The 14864-nt window shown below is 38.2% G+C and overlaps 1 long non-coding RNA gene across 1 annotated transcript in view; it reads right to left on the bottom strand.

Annotated features, from left to right (window-relative positions):
* Positions 1-326: 326 nt before the first annotated feature.
* LOC143670622 (uncharacterized) overlaps positions 327-14864 on the bottom strand; it is a 28637-nt gene continuing 14099 nt past the window's right edge. Inside the window, exon 3 of the long non-coding RNA XR_013169412.1 lies at positions 327-433. This is a non-coding gene — a long non-coding RNA (uncharacterized LOC143670622). The remainder of the gene's footprint in view (positions 434-14864) is intronic.

Genomic DNA, 14864 nt, shown 5'->3' with positions numbered 1-14864 from the left:
GTTTTAATTGGACATTTTCTCGGCCTTAGAACTGTAAACTAGCAACTTATTAAATTCCCCTTTTTAAAAGCCATTCTGTTTCTGGTATATTGCATTCCGGCAGCTAGCAAACTAGAACAAGGAGGAAGAGGAACAAAAAGCCAAAAGACTAATAGAACTCCTTGGTCATCATTGTTCTGAAAGCTCCTTCTGAGTCATTTTAAAAAGGGGCAACATCATCTGATCAGGCTTGGTCTTCCAAGGCCACAGTCCTTAGTCATACAGGTTGTACCCAAGGCAAAGATATAAGAGCCAAGTTCCCAGTCACATTCTGCTCACCAAACCATGTCAGCTCAGAGAGAAGGACACATCCATTTAAAAGGGAAGGGGCAACGTGAGAGAGGACTTCCAGGGATGAATCCAGACCTGGTACCATGGGATCAACAATTCCATCCTGATTAAAAGGGGGAAAAGAAATGTAATTAATAAAGTATCAGTGGCAGAGAGAGTTCAAATAGAGTCGAGAGGTTACTCTGGAGGTTGCTCTTAAGCAAGCTTCAGGTAGACCTTGCTACCCATCACAACCTGCCAACCCCCAACCAGGACCATTCCAGCCAATCCTAAAGAACACCTAGGGCAATTTATAAGATTCCACAAAGGTTCCAGGCACTAGAGTAACTTTCCAGAAACCTACAACCTCCAGATGGGTCCCTGGTCCAATTAAGTCCTGAAACCTAGCCCAGCCTCTCCAGAGCATCAGATAGTTCCATCTCCCTACCCCATATTAGTGACAGACTCTTCAAATATCAAAAATTTAGAATTGCCATAGCCCAAACAATCCCAATGAGAGGTATGGAAAGATCAAAAGTGGTGGTGGAATTATACATAGAAGATTGGACTTAACAAATGAATATGAATGCTGAATCATTAAATTGATATCTCTTTTTGTCTCCAGTATTTTAGAGCAGCTAGAAGTAAAAACCTAAAATTGTGAAATTATAACCCACGCCAAAGTCTGAAATATGTCCTACAACTAATTGTAGTGCTGTGCTTGAATATTTATAGCTTTTTTGTATATATGTTATTGTTCACAAAAAAAAAGAAGGGGAAAAAAGGTGATTGTGATGATAAAAAAGTATTTAAATCCGCTAGCCTCCTATATTCTGGAGCAGCTAGAAGGAAAAATACGAGAGGATCGTATTGTAGCCCATGACAAACTCTGGAGTCTATCCTCTAACAACTTGTTGAAGAGTACTTTGAAAACTATTGCTTTTTTATTTCTTTGCTTTGTATATATGTTATACTATACAATAAAAAAAAAGTTTAAAAAAACAAAAAGGGAAGGGGCAATGCCCAGAAGGGCTATCTTTTCTATACAACACGAAGGCTTGGTTTGTGCCTAGTTACCCTGTGTTTGGGGTACTCACAGGGTTCTTCTGGGCCTCTAACCAGCCCTTCTTACTGTCTAAATCTCTTAGCAGATGTACCCTCACTAGTTAGTTAATTCTGTCTCCTGGTTCTCACTCTGGATATAAGACTATGTTGATTACATCCAGGGCATAAAACAAATTGAGACAGTTTCCATTGTTCATCCACATAAATAATTAGTTGTTAGAAGCTGCTCTGGAAAATAGAATTATTAATACAGTACACACACTACCAAATCTATCATTATCTTAAGCTCTGCCCTTTCCTGGTGCCAAGAGTCCCAACAGGACCTCCATCACCCCTTCTACCACCATTTGGAACTTCTAGTCTTTTCTCTCTCTCCCAGGACTAGTTAAGACAGATGCTAATGTGTGGGAGAAGTTTGAAAACAACACTTTTCATAGCAGTGGTTTTCATCTAAAAATGTGTTACAAACATGAATTAAGCTGAGAGTACCACGGGGGGCTTAGGCAGGGCAGATACTCACAAGAGAGTTTCCACTTTTTCCCAAGCTGTACAAAATCTTCAAGGAAAGAGAAGCTCTGGGACTTTAGCCTAACAGTGCTTTTCTTTAGATACCTTTAGAACTTCTGTGATGCTCAGAAAATAAAGTCTTCTGTGATGCTGCATAAAATGAAGTTCTTTGGAATACTTTGTAAAAATTAAGCACAGCTAATATAAACAAATTGTTAAAAAGAAGTTTTTTATTATAGAAAAGGGTGTGTCTATTGAGTCAGTGAAGTACGAAAAGAAAGTAAACTGCAAACCTAAATAAGTTCAATCAGATATTTCTGGTTTCTTAATAGGAAAGGAAAAAAAAAAATCCCTACCAGGTATGAGTAAGAAGGAAGGATATGAGAGAACAAGAGATCCTTTAAAGCATTCTTCGTATTTCCTCTTTCTGACGCAGAAATCCAAACAGAATAGCTTTAGAAGAAACATCTGGAGAAGCAGTATCTGCCCTTTCAAAATGTATAAATACAGGCATAATTTGATGGCGAAATTTATTCATGGCTGTTTTCATATAAATCAGTGGTTCTCAACCACGAGTGATTTTGCCTCCCTTCCCCAACCTAAGACATTTACATTGTCTGGATATATTTTTGATCTTCACAACTGGGGCGGAGGTAGGGGAGGGGCATGTATGTGCTACTGGCACCTAGTGGGTAGAGACCAGGGATGCTGCTAAACATCCCACTATACATAGGAGAGTCCCCACTACAAAAAGTTATCTGGCTCCAAATGTCAACAGTGTTGACCGTGAGAAATCCTGCTCTGACTCATTACCCTGTGGGAGAGGAAACCAAGTTGGTGTTTATGACATGCCATTGATAAGGTGGACCACAATCCACCAAACTTGAAGTAGGCCCCCTACATCAATGTAGTAGCCTTCCATTTGCTTAGTCTGGGCTGCCTTCATTAGGCCTGGGAACCGAACCTCTGCTAAGAGTCTAAAGGACCTTTTCCTAGTTACAACACTGTATATTTTCTCAGTAGGAAATGGCTTACTTTTATTTGAAAGTGATTAACCCTTCTTATATTCAGAAAGACATATACTCCAAAATCAGTGTTTATTATGCTGTAGCAGATGGAATTATTGTTCAGCAAATATTTACACCTCCACTTCCACTGATCTCCATGGGGGGGGGGGACCATTCTTCTCTGCCTCATTAACACGGGCTTCACCATGTGTCTTGCGTTGGCCACAGAATGTGGGTACAAAGGACTATGGGCTGGTTCTAAGCCTAGACTTCGAGAGACATTATGTGTTCAGACCTGCCCTTAAAGAGGGAGTGCTAATCTCTTCTAGGAGAAGGTCATGCAAAGAAAAGATCAAGGATCCAGAGTGAAAGCAGTCCAGCAAATCCCCTCCCTGAAGCAAAGCACAACCTCCCTGATTCTTCAACACCACACCCTACCCCCACCACCCTAGCAAGCCAACCTACAGAACTAAGAGTAAGAAACAAATGCTTGTATTGGTAAGCCACTGAGATCTGTGGTGATTTGTTATGCAGCATTATTTTAACAAGGGCAAACTAACATATACTACATTACCTTTAGAGAAGGGGGGGGAGATGGCAAAGAGTTTTAGAGTGGAAATAACATTTAAGCAGCTTACTCTTAGAAATATAATTAGATTTCTGAAAAAAAAAGTTGTAAAATATGGAAATTCTTTAAAAATTAAGTCAAAAGTGGGCCAGTTGACCAAGAAGGTGGCATTAATACACCCCAGAGTGCCATTCTCTCCAATAGAACTTTTGAACCATCAATAAAAACTGGCAGAGCCATTTGCCTCAAAAAAACCTCCAGAAAAGAGTTAAATGCTGGGAGTTAACTAGGCAAGTAACAAATCTGGAAAAAGCAGCTTTAAAAATGGTAAGGAAAGGGCGGGCCACAGTGGCTCAGCAGGCAGGAATGCTTCCCTGCGATGCCAGAGGACCCAGGTTCGATTCCCGGTGCCTGCCCATGTGAAAAAAAAGGTAAGGAAAGCTCATGGTACCCTTACTAGCCCCTCCACCACCCCTTCTCAGCCAAATATGGAACCAGCTGGCACTCACATTGTGGGTCCCAGGCCCTGTTCCACATGGAGGAAAGTCACCCTAAGTACATCTGGGATTCTTCTATGTCAGTACAAATCTATTGGGTAGCAGCCTGAAAATCTGAACCAGGAAACTTGTCTCTGGCTCACCCTCTAAGAACTTGCCCTGCAAACAGAAGCTGCTTGCAGATAGCTAAAGCAGTGTAAGAAGGAAGACTGAGGCAAAGGATTATAGGAATTAAGACATACAGTAGACTACCTGGAGGGAGGGGAGAATCTGGTTCATAGGGAATAGAGGGGACATTTAGATTCCTGTAAACAGGGGAATTCCTAGGACCAGGGGTGAGCAGAAAAGCCAGGTGAAGAAGATGCAGGATCAGAAAAGAAGAAGAGGACTCAGTACTTCACTTTTATCTCAGGCTACTCTTCTTGATCACAGGAGAAAACTCTGAAGGAGAGCACCAACCAATACAGAGCCAATTTTCAAAGACTGAGAAAGGTGTTTTTTGCATTGGTTTGTTTGTTTTGTTAACTACTGGCACTCAAAGAAATCTCTGTGACATCACTATCTGGATTTAGACAAGGAACAGATAATTCAGAGGCTAAATCCCAGAGTTAACACTTTAAAATATGAAACAGGAAATAATGGTCAATCCGAAGGAAGAAACTAAAAATCCAAAAGCCATCAACAAAGATGACCGTGCTCTGGACATAACAAAGACATTAAAAAAAAAAAAAGACCATCAATATGCTCAAGGAGATACATGAAAACATGGAGAAAAAGCTAAACTATATCTGGGAAATAATGCACGGACAAAATGAGAATCTCAATAAAGAGATAAAGATTTTTAAAAGAAACCATCAGAAATACTGGAGTTGAAATCACAATAATTGAAATGAAAAATTTCTTAGGGAGTTTCAAGAGTAGATTGGAGCTGGCAGAAAAAAAGAATCAGTGAACTCAAAGACAAGACAATAGAAATGATTCAGGCTCAGAAGAAGAAGATAAAAAAGAATGAAAAAGTAAACAGAGCCTAAGAGACCTGTGGGACTGTCATAATATATGCATTAGGGGAGTCCTCCTAGAAGGAGAAGAGAGAACAGTCAAGGAAACATTAGAAAACTTCCCAAATTTATCCAAGGACATGGATATACACAATTCCAACAAACCCCAAACAGGGTAAATTCAAAGACAACTATGTCCAGACACATAGTAGTTAAACTGTCAAATGCCAAGGACAAGAAGAAAGTTCTAAAAGCTACAAGAGAAAAGTGACATGTTATGTACAAGGGAGCCCCAATAATATTAAGTGTGAATTTCTCTTATAATTGACAACCAAAAATTTTTTATCCAGTAGCACTGTCTTTCAAAAATGAGGGAGAGGATCAAGATGACGAAATGAGAACTTCAGGGCTTCCATCCACCCACAGAAGTTTTTAACAACCAGCAAGAACTGGCAGAAACCTTTTCAGGGCTCCAGAAAACTAGCTGAAGGACTGCAGTACAGGGCAAGTGATGAATCAAGAAAAATTTCTTAAAAACAATAGCATTTCCTGTGTCAAACATCAGGGACACTCAATAGGCTGAGCCCTTGATCTTGAGGCTTGCTCTTGTGAATCTTATTTATGTAGTGGAGAAGCTTAGCCTACCTATAATTATGCCTAAGAGTTACTTCCAGAGGACCTCTTTTGTTATTTAGATGTGGCCTCACTCTTTCTAAGCCCAACTCTGCAAGTGAAACCATTGCCCTCCCCATTACATGGGACATGACATTCAGGGATAAAAGTCTCCCTGGCAGCATGGGAGATGACTCTCAGGGATGAGCGTGGCCCTGGCATCATGGGATCAACAATGCCATCCTGATCAAAAGAGAGAAAAGAAGTGTAACAAATAAGGTATCAGTGGCTAGGAGAGTTTAAATAGAGTCAAGAGGCTACTCTGGAGGTCACTCTTATGCCAGCTTCAATTAGACATTGTTACCTATCACAACTTGCTAACCCCCAACCAAAACCATTCCTGCCAATTCTAAATAGCACCTAGGGTATTATATAAGATTATACAAAGGTTCCATGCACTAGGGTAATTTTCCAGAATTCTACAACCTCCAGATGGGTCCTTGGACCAGATAAGTCCTGAAATGCAGAGGGGCCACCCTCTCCAAAACATCACCTAGATCCATCCCCCTAATCCCATATTATCAACAGCCCCTTCCAACACAAAAATATTGGAATGGACACAGTACTAAAGAGTAGAAGAAAGATCAAAGGTGATGGTGGAGTTACATTGAGAAGTTAGAGTTTAATAGCAAGTAGTATGATCGCTGAATCATTATATTGATACTTCTTTTAGTCTCCAGTATCTTAGAGCAGTTAGAAGTAAAAACCTAAAATTGTGGAATTATAATCCATACCAAACTCTGAAATCTGTTCTACAACTAATTTTTGATATGTGCTTTGAAATTTATTTTTTTGTATATATGTTATTTTTCACAAAAAAGACAAAAAAAGTAGATTGCGCTGATTAAAAAAAAAAAATTCTTTCTAGCCTCCAATGTCCTGGAGCAGCTATAAGGAAAAATCTGAGATGATGGAATGGTAACCTATGACAAACTCTGGGATCTGTTCTGTAACTACTTGTTGAAGTATCCTCTGAAAATCATTGCTTTTTTCTTTCTTTGCTTTGTATATATGTCATATTACACAATTTAAAAAGTTAAAAAAAAAAAAAAAGCAGGATCTCGTGGCACCCTGGCTGGCCTTACCTCTACCCCTCACCAGCTCAGCATGGAGCCAGCCCAAGCTCCCAGTGTGGATCCTTGGTCCCAGTTCCACCAGGAGCATAATGGACCTCATGCCATGCTGGGAGCATGTATGTCTGGTCCAATTCGTCTGGTGGTGGTCATCCCAGAACTTGCCCTGCATGTAGAAGAGAGCTCAGAGAGCTCTCCTACAGAAAACTATGGAAGAACAGTCAACTCTTGCTGCCTAAGGTAAATGATTGCTGGCTGCAGGACATTCAATACAGTGCATACAACAACATGGATGAATCTTGAAGACATACTGAGTGAAATAAATCAGACAAAAAGGATAACATTATATTATGTTGCTATATATTTGCTATAATTGTATATAACTATATAGGTGTCTCCATATAGTAGAATACCACTCAGCAATAAAATAAAAATTAGAAATAGCAAATTCCTAGAGACTAAAACTAGAATACAGATTACCATGGGCTAGGGTGGGTGTAGGGAATGGGGAGCTAGTGCCTAATTATTGGTATAGCGTCTCTCTTTGGGGTGATGGAAATATTTTGGTAATGGATGGTAATGAATGGTAGCACAACATTATGAACATAACTCATGTTATATATTTGAAAGTGGTTAAACAGAAATTTGGGATTGTATATATGTTACTAAAATAAACATTTTTTAAAACCATAGGATTCACACAACATAAACAGTAAATCCTAATATAAACTATAGACTACAGTTAAAAGTATATTTACAATAATATTGTTTCATCAGTTGTAACAAAGGTGCCACACTAATGTAAAGTGTCGATAATAGGGAAAACTGTATGTGTAAAGGGTAGTATATGGGAACTTTGTATTTAATGTGTAATTTTTCTATAAACCTATAACTTCTCTAATAAAAAAAGAAAGAAAGTCGAAGGTATTATGTTCACTGTAACAGACTCCTTTTCATGCTTTTATACATTCTGTGGCCCTGTCATTTTTGTTTAACATATTGTCATCAGTTATCAGTGTTTTTACATAGGAGCAAATATTTTTTGAAAACAGTATTCGTGAAGTTTGTAGGATATTAATTGCAGCAATAACTTGGGGTTTCAAGGATAAATTGAAGCACACCAGAAGGACATTCTTTTATCCAGGTGATTGGATAAAACATTTGAGGTGTCTCCATATAGTAGAATACCACTCAGAAATAAAATGAAACTACTGAGACATGCTACAACCTCAAAAACACGCTAAATGAAAGAAACCAGATACCTATTGTATGACTGTATTTACATAAAGCTTTAAATAACTGACACATATCTATAGTGACAGAGAGCAGATCAGCAGTTGTGGGGGGCAGTGGGGGAAGTGGCAGTGATGGGGGAAAAAGGAATTATAAGGACACAATGAACCTTTTGGGGGTGATGGATATGTTTATGATCTTGATCATGTTGATGTGTTTACAAATTACCTTTGTCAAAATTGTAAATGTGTACAGTTTATTGTGTGTCAATTATACCTCAATAAAGTTGTTCTAAAAAGTAATGCGGTTTGGGTGAGGGCTGAAGAAGTGAAGAATAAGCATTCTGAGCAGAAGGAAACTCTTGGACAAAGACAGAGAGGCATTTTATCTAATAAACACATAGGATTTACCATGTACGAGACATGGGTCCAAGAGTTTTGCAATATTAACTGAATTTATCCTCACCACAGCCCTATGAGTTAAGTACTATTACTGTCATCCTCATTTTGTACATAAAGAAACTAAGGCACAGAGAAATTAGGTAACTTGCCCAAAGTAACAGGATCATTGTCAGGGCCAGGCATTGAACCCACAAACCTGGGTCTAAAGTCCATGCTCTTCAGACCTACACTGTGCTGCCTCCACATATGTAGGAACACAGTTGGTAGTGTTTGCAGGTATATTTGAAAAGCCCATGTGATGGAAGCTCAATGTGCAGGATGGAGAGAGGAAGGTGAGCCTGGGAACATAGGTTTGGGTTAGTTTATTTAACCATAGAAAGTCCATATAGCATACAGATATATTGGAGACCTCTGAAAACTATTCTTTATTTTGAAAGAACTAATTTTTGTTCATTATCAAGTACTGATGATCTCCTCAATAAGAGATATTTGAAAGCAAAATTTCCTCTACCCTTATAAAGGATGGTCCCAAATGTACAAATTGATCAGATAGTGTATTATGCTTCCCAAGCAGCTTCAGAATCAGGTGACACTACTCACAAAGAGACATGTTCCATTTCAGAATAGATATTTGCTGCCTTTTCTCTCTACTCACACAGGGAGATGAAAATGGAAAGAAAACAGCAGAGGCACAAAGCCACCTCATTAGAGACTACAGAACCGCCACTACTTTTCTTCCTGGCTTTAACACAGATCACCTACAAAATCTCCTCTGCTTGTCTAAAGCCCTGAAAAAAACACAATTGGAAACTGGTCTCTCAAAGGCTATTAACTGAAAAAGCAGGCTGCCAAGATCCTTGAAGTTTATAACAACTACAAAATACAATTTCAGCTGCATATGGGTTATGGATGAGAGCCTTAATTTCACGTGTCTTCTTGAATCCAGGAGTTCACTGCTGCTCATCTTGACAGGTCTTGGGTCACTTCATTTTGGATTCTGGCCCCCAAATAGAAGACCTCCCCTAAGTCTTTTTCTTCCTGTTTTATTTCCTGCTAAAATATATCTTCAGAACACTGAAGAGTGGACTATGTCCTTAGCTTGATAACCCTTGGTTGAGCTCAGCAGCTCATTCCTCACAGGGGTCAGAAGAGTTGACATAGCTGTCCTCCTCCCTTCTCCAGATTTTTGTGGCATCCATTCTACAAAGTGTATACCAGCATCGGAGCCTCCTCCCCACACCTGTGCATTTGAGAGTGCACACTTGAGACCTGTGGGCTAGATTCAGCTTCCACAAATATTGTGTTTCCCCTATGGTTTTTTAAAACAAGTCTGAATTCATTGCCAACATTCAAACTCAGATATAACAAGTAATCATTTGCATTCCCAGCTATTCTTAAAGAAAATCTTCAATGCATTTGGTTTCAGTCTGTGTGCTGACCTTGAGAGCTCAAGGTCAAGCCTTTGTGCAACCACTGACAAGGTAATACAGGACTCAGAAGCTACTGAGGAAACTCGAATGCTCGTCCACTCATTTAATTTCCCTTAATTTTTCCCTTAATTACCCTTAATTTTTTCCTTCTTCTGCCATTGAAAAATTTAACTTTTCTCTTATGGCACACTACAAATATTTATGTCAGAAATTTGGGGGGAAATGAAACACACATACATATGTATGCATATATATATAGTAAATCAACCCCAATACGTGTTTCCTGAAAGGATGAACAAATGAATCAATCAAGATGTGCATTTGTGTGTGTGTGTGTCTGTGTGTGTGTACAGGCAAACCTCACAGATACTGTGGGCTTGGTTCCAGCCCACTGCAATAAAGCAAATATCGCAACAGAGTGAGTCATGTGAATTGTTTGGCTTCCCAGTGAATTCAAAAGTTATGTTTTCACTTACTGCAGTCTATTAAGTATGCAGTAGTATTATGTCTAAAAAAATGTCCATACCTTAATTTAAAAATATTCTCTTCCTAAAAAAATAAACAAATACAAAGAAAACATGCTCTAGCTAAAAAATGCTAACCATCTCCTAAGCCTTTAGAGAGTTGTAATCTTTCTGCTGGTGGAGGATCTTGCCTCAATGTTGACAGCTGCTGACTATATCAGGGCGGTGGTTGTTGAAGGTTGGGGTGGCTGTGATAATTTCTTAAAATAAGACAACAACGAGGTTTGCAGGATCGATTAATTCTTTCACAAAAGATTTCTCTGTAGTACATGATGCTATTTGATAGCATTTTATCCACAGCAGAACTTCTTTCAAAATTGGAGTCAATCCTCTCAAACCTTGCTGCTGTTTTCTCAACTAAGTTTATATAATACTCTAAATCCTTTGTTGTCATTTCAAGTGTTCACAGCATCTTTATCAAGAGTAGTTTTCATCTCAAGAAATCTCTTTCTTTGCTTATACATAAGAAGCAACTCCTTCACTCAAACTTTATCATGAGACTGCATCAGTTCAATCACATCTTCAGGCTCCACTTCTCATTCTTTTCTCGTTATTTCCACCATATCTGCAGTTACTTCCTCCACTAAAGTCTTGAACCCCTCAAAGTCATCCATGAGGGTTGAAATCAACTTCCTCCAAACTTTTGTTGTTGATATTCTGACCTCCTTCCATGAATTACAAACGTTCTTAATGGCATATAGAATGGTGAATTCTTTCCAGAAGGTTTTCAATTTACTTTGCCCTGACCCATCAGCAGAATGACTATCTATGGAAGCTTTAGCCTTATGAAATATATTTCCTCAATAATAAGATTTGAAAGCTGAAATTATTCCTTGATCCATGGGCCTCATAATAGATACTGTGTTAGCAGGCGTGAAAACAACATTAATCTTGTACATCTCCATCAGAGCGCTTGGGTGACCAGGTGCATTGTCAATGCGCAGTAATAGTTTTAACGGGACATTTTTTTCTCAGTAATAGGTCTCAAGTGGCTTAAAATATCCAGTAAACCATGTTGTAAAAAGATGTGCTATCCTCCAGGCTTTGTTATTCCATTTATAGTACACATGCAGAGTAGATTTAGCATAATTCTTAAGGGCCCTAGGATTTTCACAATGGTAAATGAGCACTGGCTTCACCTTCAAGTTACCAGCTGCATTACCTCCTAACAAGAGAGCTAGCCTGTCCTCTGAAGCTTTAAAACCAGGTATTGACTTCTCCTCTCTAGTTATGAAAGTCCTAGATGGCATCTTCTGATAAAAGGCTGTTTCATCCACATTGAAAATCTGTTGTTTAACGTAGCCACTTTTGTTAATTTTCTTAGCTAGATCTGGATAATTTGCTGCAGCTTCTACATCAGCACTTGCTGCTGTACCTTGTGGTTTCTTTCCTTAAACCTCATGAATCAACTTCCGCTAGCTTCAAACTTTTCTTCTGCAGTTTCCTCACCTCTCTCAGCCTTCCTAAAATTGAAAAGTTAGGGCCTTGCTCAGAATTAGGCTTTGCTGAAGGGAATGTTGTGGCCTGTTTGATCTTCTATCCAGACCACGAAAACTTTCTCCATACCAGCAATAAGGCTGTTTTGCTTTTTTATCATTTATGTGTTCATGGGAGTAGCACTTTTAATTTCTTCAATAACTTTTCCTTTGTATTCACAACTTGATAGCTATTTAGCATAAGAGGTCTAACTTTGGCCTATCTAGGCTTTCAACATACCTTCCTCACTACACTTAATCATTTCTAGCTTTTGATTTAAAGTGAGAGATGTGCAACTCTTCCTTTCACTTGAACACTTAGAGGCCATTGTAAGGTTCTTAATTAGACTAAATTCATTGTTGTTGTGTCTCAGGGAATAGGGAGGCCCAAGGAGAGGAAGACAGATAGGGGAATGGCTGGCTGGTGGAGCAGTCAGAACACATAGACCAGCTATCAATTAAGTTCATCATCTTATATTAGCGTGGTTCATGGTGCCCCAAAACAATTACAACAGTAACATCAAAGATCATTGATCGCAAATTACCACAACAGATGTAATAATAATGAAAAATCTTGAAATACTGCCATTATAACCAAAATGTGACACTGAGACGCGAAGTGCACACATGCTGTTGGGAAAAATGGTGCCAACAGACTTGCTCAATGCAGAGTTGCCACAAACCTTCAAGTTGCAAAAAATGCAATATCTCCAAAGTACAACACAGCAAAGCACAATAAAATGAGGTATGCCTGTATTCTCAAAACGTTCAAAGAGAATTCTACATTGAATTAAAAAATAAATAAACCATTTGAAAATATGCCATAAGAAAGGAAAACTATAGGCCAATCTCCCTAATGAACATAGATGCAAAAATTCTCAACAAAATACTAGCAAATCAAATCCAACAACACATTAAAAGAATTATACACCACAACCAAATGGGGTTTATACCATGAATGCAAGAATGGTTGAACACAAGAAAATCAATTAATATAATACAGCACATTAACAAATCAAAGAGAAAAATCACATGATCATCTTGATTGATGCTGAGAAAGCATTTGACAAAATTCAACATCCTTTTCTGATAAAAACACTTCAAAAGGTAGGAACGAAAGGTAACTTCCTCAGTATGATAAAGGGAAAATACGACAAACCCATAACCAGAATCATAATCAATGGTTAGAGACTGAAAGCTTTCTCCCTAAGATCAGGAACAAGACAAGGATGCCCTCTGTCACCACTATTATCCAACATTGTACTAGAAGTTTTAGCGAGAGCAATCAGGCAGAAAAAATAAATAAAAGGCATCCAAATTGGAAAAGAAAAAGTAAAACTTTCATTATTTGCTCATGGCCTGATACTATACTTGGAAAATATTGAGAAATCTACAACAAAGTTACTTGAGCTAATAAACAAATTCAGGCAAGTTGATGGGATATAAAATTAATGTGCAAAAATCAGTAATGTTTCTATACACAAGTAGTGACCTAACTGAAGACTCAATTAAGGAAAATACCCCATTCAAAACAGCAACTAAAAGAATCAAGTAACTAAGAATGAAATTAACTAAGGATGCAAAGGACTTGTACACAGAAAACTATATAACATTGGTAAAAGAAATCAAAGATATAAATAGATGGAAAGATATTCCTTACTCATGGATAGAAAGGTTCAATATAGTAAAGATGTCAATTCTACCCAAATTGTTCTATAAATTCAACGTTGTACCAATCAAAATTCCAACAACCTACTTTGAAGACTTGGAAAAGCTAGTTACCAAATTCATCTGGAAGGGAAGAAGACGCCGAATAGCTAAAAGTATCCTAAAAAAGAACGAAATGAAGGATTACCACTTCCTGATTTTAAAGCTTATTATAAAGCCACAGTGGTCAAAACAGCATGTAATAGCACAAAAATAGAAGTATTGACCAATGGAATTGAATCAAGAGGGCAGAAATAGACCACTAAATCTATGGTCAACTGATCTTTGACAAGGCCCCCAAATCCACTGAACTGGAACAAAATAGTCTTTTCAATAAATGGGCATGGAAGAACTGGATATCAACAGCCCAAAGAATGAAAGATGACCCTTACCTTATACCTTATACAAAAATTAACTCAAAGTGGATCAAACACCTAAATATAAGAACCAGTACCATAAAGCTCCTAGAAGAAAATGTAGGGAAACATCTTCAAAAACTAATAATAGGAGGTAGCTTCCTAAACTTTATACCCAAAGCACAAGCAACAAAAGAAAAATGGGAACTCCTCAAAATCAAATGCTTTTGTGCCTCAAAAGACTTTCTTGAAAAGGCAAAGAGGTAGCCAACTCAATGGGAGAAAATATTTGGAAATCACACATCAGATAAAGGTTTGATATCCTGTATACATAAAGAAATCATACAAATCAACAACAAAAGAACAAACAACCCAATTATAAAATGGGCTAAAGATATGAATAGGCATTTTTCTGAAGAGCAAATACAGATGGCTCAAAAGCACATGAAGAGATGCTCATTTTCATTAGTTATAAGGGAAATGCAGATAAAGACTACAATGAGATACCACTGCACACCTCTAGGAATGGCTGCTATTAAACAAACAAGAAACTACAAATGTTGGAAAGGATATGGAGAAATTGGGACACTTATACACTGCTGAAGGGTATGTGTAATGGTACAACCGCTATGGAAGACAGTTTGGTGGTTCTTTAGGAAACTAAATATCAAGTTGCCCTATGACCTGGCAAATACCACTACTCGGTATATATCCAGAAGAGCTGAAAGCAGTGACACAGACATCTGCACCAATCTATATCGGAGCATTATTGACAATCAGCAAAAGATGAAAACAATCCAAGTGTGCATCAACAGATGAGTGGATTAACAGAATGTATTATGTACATATGATGGAATACTATGTAGCAGTAAGACAAAATGATGGCCTGAAGCACGTAACAAGATAGCTGAGACTTGAGGACATACTGCTGAGTGAAATAAGCCAGAAGCAAAAAGACAGATACTGTATGATTCCACTATTATGACCATGGCAAAGGTAAAATCAGAGGCTTATAATACAGAATACAGGGGAGGGAAGCTGG

Source organism: Tamandua tetradactyla, chromosome X (assembly GCF_023851605.1).
Source record: "Tamandua tetradactyla isolate mTamTet1 chromosome X, mTamTet1.pri, whole genome shotgun sequence".
NCBI classification, from domain to species: Eukaryota; Metazoa; Chordata; class Mammalia; order Pilosa; family Myrmecophagidae; genus Tamandua; species Tamandua tetradactyla.
Note: the sequence above shows the minus strand (reverse complement) of the source record. Positions and strands in the feature narration are given on the sequence as shown.